Source organism: Camelus ferus, chromosome 5 (genome assembly GCF_009834535.1).
Source record: "Camelus ferus isolate YT-003-E chromosome 5, BCGSAC_Cfer_1.0, whole genome shotgun sequence".
Lineage (NCBI taxonomy): Eukaryota > Metazoa > Chordata > Mammalia > Artiodactyla > Camelidae > Camelus > Camelus ferus.
The window spans coordinates 80,634,972-80,642,534 of NC_045700.1; the positions used below are offsets into that span (position 1 = coordinate 80,634,972).

The following is a 7,563-nucleotide window of genomic DNA, read 5'->3' on the forward strand; positions in this document are numbered from 1 at the left end:
AAAATTTTTAAATTTTTAAAAAATTATAGTCAGTTTACAATGTTGTGTCAATTTCTGGCATATAGCATGTTTCAGTCACACATGAACATACATATATTCCTTTTCATATTTTTACATTACAGATTACCACAAGATATTGAAAAGTTTCCTATGCTATACAGTAGAAATCTGTTGTTTTATCTATTTTTTCTATGGTAGTTAGTTAGTACCTGCAAATCTTGAACTCCCAATTTATCCCTTCCCACCCCTCATCAAATTTTTTCAGTGCCTAACTGTGGCCAGATTTAGACAGTATAATTGGCTGGGTATATGAATCCATCAAAGTTATAGAGTCCACTACCATTTAAAGAGCTGTCAGTAACATGGTATTTTGATCAAACTAGTAACTACAAAATTCTGGGCTAGTAATTAGTGTTTGTAATACATTTTTTTTCCTGCAATTAATAATTTGGTGCTTCATTGTTTGGATATAGCCTTGAAATATTTTCCACTCTCTCAGCACTGCAAAGAATATGTGGCCCTTCTCCCACTCCAGTTGCCCAGCCAGAAACACGAGTTATCTTTGATTTCTCTCTTGATGATTATTGGAACTGAACTGGAAATGGAAGGTCAGGGTAAAGTCCTGTCAATTCTACCTCTATATACCTTCTTTATAATTAACTGCAGGTTAAATCTTTATAATTAACTGCAGATCAAATCACAGTACTGTCATCAATATTATTCAACAGCTCCCCAATGTCCTTACAATAAAATCTAGACCCTTTAAAATGATATAAACACCCTTCATGATCCAGGCCCTGCTTACCTCTCTATCTCTATCTGCTTACCTCAACAAATCTTTCGAATCCAGCCATTTGAACTACTTATAATTTCCCCCCAAAAAGGCCTATGTTCTCATGCCACTATACCTTTGCACATACTATGATCTATGTCTGGCAGATTTTTACCTACTCTCCCCTTCCCCCATGAACCCCCCTGTTTTCTTTTCCTGGCTATAAAGTTAAGGCTCAATTTAAATATTATCTTCTTTAAGAAGCCTTTCCTAGCTACTTTTCATTTTTTCTCTCACCCCATAACCACACTAAGAGTGTTAAATGCTTTTCTCTTCTGTTGTATCCTATGCTTATCTCTAGTAGAGCATTTATCACATTGTATTATAAATACTGCTTTATAAATACTGCTCAGTAAACAAACTCCATTTTAAGAGTTTTATCAAATTACCTCATCTTTCCTTATATGTCATTAAGGTCAGGGTGCTAAATTAAAAGGGAATAATATAAAACTTCATTATCTTAGTATTTTCCTTACAGACCAAAAGTAAGGACATTGACCTTGAATTCCTCCAATAAAAACATATTTTAAAAAATTAGATTATTTAACAAAATTTGGAGGTGAAGATTTCAAAGCTCAATAAAGTTCATGAGAAAAGAAACTTAACTAGTTACTTCTGTTTCCGTCTGCAATTGTTTCTACATGTAATACATGATTTCTCTACATATAACTCTCAAACATTTTGATGCAGAGTTTTGGTTAAGCGTATAAATTTTCATTTCAGATATTAAACATTTTCTTAATCATTTCCACTAGCAATCTCTCTTTCTTCTAAGGAAAAAACCTAAAAGGTCCAGGAATTGGCAGAATCAATAAAAACTAGCAGAATAAAAAACTTTTTCTTAATGCCGCTATCTAGCCATTATCTGTTTTTGTACTAAATGAATTAACTATATTTACTTTCATACATTCATCATATTATCAAGGTTTGCCCTATTTGGTTAAGAGAAAAAAACCACTAAGTTTCTTTTTCAGTATCTAGCATGATCCAGTAACAGTTAAACTTTCTATGAACTTAGGACAAATACAAGGTTTCTTTGAACCCTGTTAAAAACCAATTCACTATCAAATCGATATTAGGAAAACAAAGTACAATAAAAACCAATTATTCTTTAAGTACATCCAAAGAGATTCCCTTTTCCCTAAATTTCTTCACCACTATTAAAATTCTGTTCAATTTTGAGCATTCTATCAAAGCTCAAAAAAACAACACTGACAAAAATGTTTCTACAATCTCTACAGTTATTTAAATGTTCTTATTTTAGGTACTGCTTTGAAAACATACGTATCCAGAGGGCATCCTGTGGTTTAAGAAAGCATGCTAAAGTATAAAACTATTACTACAAAACAGAAAAAGAAAACTGTAAATTCTTGCCAATTTGCATACTCTTGGAAACATATATCCAAAATAAAAACATTACTTACTTTTCAGTGACTTTTACTGAAAAACCCTATGTAATAACAATTCACCTTTATTCTGATCCTTGTGCCAAAGGCAATGCACTCTTCTTGGGGAACTACTCATATTCTGCAGCTATGCCAGTTCTCCGGAAGCCATCAACTCAGCTAAAGAAAATATAAGTGTGCCTTTTTAAAAGAAATCTGATTTATAAAATTAAAATTGTTATTATTTATACAACAAAGATTAACCTTTTGACAATTTAAAAAACACAAACCACCTTACTGAAAACATTTAAAATATAATGTTCAATATACACATACACACTTAAACACACACACAATGAACAGAATTTTAGGGATATATCTGCTATGCAAAATGAGGGACTCCAGGAGCCTGCAGGTTGATCAATTTGTGTGTTGTTTCTTTATTCCTGCTACATTTTGAAACGAAGAAGACAGTGGTAAAAAGAGTATATCCTTTGTTGACTCTATAGACATTGTTACATAATACGTCTTAAGTCTTAAAAACACCACTTCTATGATGTGTTGATACAAATTTCAAAAAGTGGGTAAACTTAGTTTTGCACTTTTCTTTCAAAACTAACTTCACGGGCTTGTTTCTCAAATTTAGGCCTAAGCCTCAACTTTCCCTGAAATTCTAATCAAACATCTTTCACTGCCTTCTTGAATACTATAACATCAACTTTAAACTCCTTTGTTCACCTAGTGAAAAATCATTTATTGAGCTATTCCAATTTGATGGCACTGTGGTAGGGATGCAAATGTGAATATGACACAGTCCGCACTCTCTTTAAGAGACACCCAGACTTCCCTACATTTGTCCTTCCACTATCCTTTAAGCCAAAAAAAAAAAAAAAAATCTTAGCATCAGCTTTAACTTCATTCTCATTTATCTAAAAACACACTCTTTTCATAGCTACCACCTTAATTCGGAAACATTTTGTCATCCTTCCCACCTAATATTTATTTATTACGCAACATTTACTAAGCACAGTGCTAAGTGCCATACATGCAACAGCTCATAATTTTCACAATAATCCTAAATGATAAAGATTATCTTTATTTTACAAATGAGGAAACTGAGGCTCAGAGAGATAAACTTATCCATGGTTACAGAATCAGTAAGAGACAAAACTAAGTCTAGCACCAGAACTCACATTTTTAACCAATACCATATTGCGTCCTCAATAATTTGCAGCAATCACTTTCCAGTCTACATTTTCTCAGGATTTTTCTGGCCAATGAATCCTTTACCCTATAATACCCCTTCTAAAAAACTACTCTTTTACTTCTTACCAACTAAAGTGTGCACTAGTTGTCTCTTTAACCTTCTCCCTAAAGAGAGGGGAGGGTAGAGGGGGACCTGACTTATTTTCTTTTGTACCCCCCAAAAATTATAGGTACTTAGTAAGTGCTAAAATACTTGCTTCTGATGCTAATTCCCCTCCCAAACATTTAAATTCTTAAAAAATTTTATTGTGGTAAGAATAGTTAACATGAGATCTACTCTCTTAAGAAACATTTAAGCATACAATACAGTATTGTTAACTATAGGTACAATGTTGTACAGCTTATCTCTAGAACTTAACACATTTTGCCTAACTGAAACTTTTCCCAAACATTTTTAACAGCTCATCACTATCTATAAAATAAATCCTAATGCCTCTGTGTTTGGCATTCCTATTTTTTATTTTCTATTTCTCAACACAAATCCTGTTCTACATACACAAATCATTCAATTTTAGTATTTTCTTCCATAACAACCATTAACCACTTACTTAAATATGGAATTTCCCTTTATTTGTTGTTGTTTGCTTGTTTGTTTGGGGGTTTTGGGGGGTAATTATTTTTTTTATTTTTAATGGAGGTACTGCGGATTGAACCCAGGACTTCATACATGCTAGGCATGCACCCTACCACAGAGGTATACCCTCCCCCCTCCCTTTATCTATTTTTGAAAGCCTCATCCTCACTAGCCTCATAGTTTAACCCATTGTTAAAATATATAACAACTGCTCTGATTTCTGAGGGTTTTGTTGCCTAAAAAGATCCATAAAACAAATGCACAAAGAGATAAAATTAGTGTGGTAGCTGAAAGTAAGGAGAGAAGTTGACCTAGATAAAGTTTATCTCCAATTCAAAGAGTCTAAAGAGTCTAAAATTTGAATGATTCTATGACACAAGAATGGGTAATATCATCCAAAGCTGGAAAACCCTTTGGGTTTTTGTGTCCTTTAATTTGTCTGCAGAATAAAAAGGGTCTTGTTATCAGATGACAAGAATATCAATAAGCTGGTGTTTCCCAAAGACATGATGGTTCATATAGCAAAGTCCAATTTACTTATCCATTTAACAAATTCTTGAGAAATAGAAATGTAACAGTCCCTAGCTGATATTCCAATAGCAGACTAAATAATCACACAGGTAAATATATAATTACAAGTTCTGAAAAATGATACAAAGCTCAGGACATGAGAGATTGAAACAGGGTGCCTGATTTAAGACTTGGGGAAGGGGTGGGTAGAGATTAGACAGAATCAAGAGACAGCTTCTCTGAGGAAGTACCACTGAACTTGAAAATTAAAGAATGAGTTAACTGGGGGATGGTCATGCTGGAATAATACAGAGCTGCATGTGCAAAGGCCCGGTGATGGGAAATAACTTGGTGTGACTACGGAAATGAAAAGCAATGTGGCCAGAGTTTAGTGAGGGAAAAGAGAATCATGCAAGATGCAGCTGGTGAAGTAGTAAAGTATCTGGTTATGCAGAATCTTGTATATCACAGTAAGGATTTTGAATTTTACCCTTAATGCAATAAACAGTGATGTGAAATCTACTGAAGGTTTTTAAGCAGAGAAATGACACATTACTACTGAATGGAATAGTGATGTGGTTTGCTTGGATTTGGGAAGGAGAGTGAAAGGAGCAAGGATGGAATAAATTAGGACAACCAGATAGGAGAGCACTGAAGTGATTCAGCTTATAACAACAATTAAAATAACAATGAATGCTTACTGGCTGTTTACTGTGTGCCATGTGCTTACCATGGTTATCTCATTTAATCCCCACAGCAATCCAATAAGGTGATTATTATTCCTATTTTACAGATGAGAATACAGGGAACCAGTGACATTAAGTCCAGGTGAAAGAGGATTGTGGCTTGAACTAGAAAAGTGATACTGAAAACCTACAGAAATAGATTCAAGACATATAATGGAAACAGAATAAATACAACTTGAAAAGGGTATGTATACAAGGAATGAGAGAGAACTCAAGAATGGCTTTCAAGTTTCTAGACTCCGTAAATGGATAAACGGATACACCACTTAATGAAATGGCAAACTGGAAAAGAAAACATTTGACTTTAGAGAAAACTAAGACTTTTGTTTTAGACATGTTATATTTGAAATTCCTAAGAAAAAAATCAACTTGGGATGTCAAGCAAACAGTTGGTATTTAGATCTTGAACTGAAAACAAAGGGAACATGCTGGAAATAAAAATTAAGTCATCAATATACAGGTAGAATTTAAAGCTTAAAGCGGAAGGGAAGAGTAAAAGGAGAACAAGCCCTAGGACTGAACCCAGATATTTCGTTTTCCTCCATCAAACATCTATCCCTATGATCATCCATTACTCTGATGTCAATAGGCTTTTCAGGCCTCATTCAACTTTACCTTTCAGCAGAATTTCAACATTATCGATAACTTCTTTCATTTTTTTTTAAACAAGACTTGTACTTCTCTATCCACTTACTAAATGCCAAGAATCCCTCAGCGGATTCCTTTCTTTTCTAGTACTGTACTCTCTTTGGGCAACTTCATCCACATATATAGCTTCAATTACTGTCAACATGGCAGATAACGTACATATGTGTATATATATATACACGTGTATACATATATATATATATACATATACATTTACCTATAAACCCAGTTCAGAGCTCTCCTCGAAGCTCCAACCCAGTATATCCAACTGCCTACTTGATATCCTCTGTTTGATAGCTTTTACAGTTAACAGACTTGTCAAATACTGCCACCCAAAAAGGGACATTTACACAGAGCCTAAATTTTGAAAGGATTACAAAACCACTACAGGCTAACTGTTCAGAACACAAGATTTTGTTTTCAATTATCATTTCCTTTCATGGATCATAACCTAAAATAGGTAAACCCTGACAACCTGATCTGATGGCTAGGGATTTTGGAGCAAAAGCACGACAAAAATATAATTCATGCCTTTTAGTGAGAAACAGTTAAAAGAGAGAAGGTGAGGAATGGTGAAGAGAGTGAAACAGTATCATGTCCCAAGGCCTGATGGACTTGCAGCAACGGAAGTCACCTGAAGAGACAGCAGGCCTCGCTAAGGGCGAGGGGTGGACGACGACAGCCCCCAGCAAAGAGGAGCCAGGTTCGGGTTGCAGAGGTAGCGAGTGACAGTACAGACCAGGTCAGAGAGGAAAAGCTTGGGGGAAGACCCAAGTGGAGTACCTGCGAGGCCTCGGGGGCGTCACTAGGATGGGGGCGAGCTAAACAGCAGCCGGGCGAACTCCAGAAGAGTGAACGCCGAGTGGGCGGACCGCACGGGGCGGGGGGAGGGGTGCCGGGGTAAAACGGCTTAGTTGAGACGCTCGCTGGGCTGGGCCCGCCTTACCTGTGCCTGAGAGCCCGGAGCCCCGGACAGGCCTGCCGGAAGCACGGTGTCCGCGCGGAGGGGGAGGAGCCGAGGGTAAGGAAGGAAGGGATACCGAGCACGAAGGAGAGGGGCCGCTCGCTCCCCCTAGTCAGGGAGAGCAGCTGATGGCGGGAACTGTGACCACACGCAAACACGCACGCACGCACGCACATTCGACGCGACCAGACGGGGCGTGTGAGCGCAAGCCTGGAAACTCCGCCCCTCCTACGCCCTCACCCCGCCCCAGAAGCGAGCGGAGTCTCGCCGAGGTAGCCCCGCCCCTGCCCTGACCGTAATACGCATGCGCACTTTCCACTTAACGCACTTTCGTTCTCCCAATATTTCCCGCCTCCTCAGCCCAGCTGGGCATGCGCACTACGTGTCCTCCTGGCACTGCCCGGCTTTTCCCGCCCTTTACTGGCCTCCGGAGGAGGGTCAGAGTTCACGCCCTTCTCGGGAATACCTGCTCCAGTCTGGGAGATGCAGGGACTAGTAGGTGGTAGACGTCCTTCTGGTCCTGAATCTTAAGGGGCAAAGGACGTACTCTAGGGCTATTAACACCTCCGAGAGCCCAGCGGCGGGAAGAGATTGTGTGGGAGGGGTCAGAGGTGAAAGGTCAGAGGGCTGCGAAAGGG

At 37.9% G+C, this 7,563-nt stretch overlaps 1 protein-coding gene across 5 annotated transcripts in view; it reads right to left on the bottom strand.

The window, feature by feature from the left end:
• Window positions 1–7,503, bottom strand: part of USP37 (ubiquitin specific peptidase 37) — a 77,510-nt gene extending 70,007 nt beyond the window's left edge. Inside the window, exons 1-2 of one of the 5 annotated variants that reach the window (XM_032480254.1) lie at window positions 7,392–7,503; window positions 2,257–2,397 (exon numbers count right to left, since the gene is read on the bottom strand). The gene's annotated coding sequence lies outside the window, so the exon portion shown is untranslated. Of the gene's footprint in view, window positions 1–2,256; window positions 2,398–6,744; window positions 6,876–6,907; window positions 7,185–7,391 lie in introns of those variants that run through there. The other 4 variants (XM_032480253.1, XM_032480252.1, XM_006186835.3 and 1 more) reach the window with 4 other exon arrangements.
• Window positions 7,504–7,563: the final 60 nt, after the last annotated feature.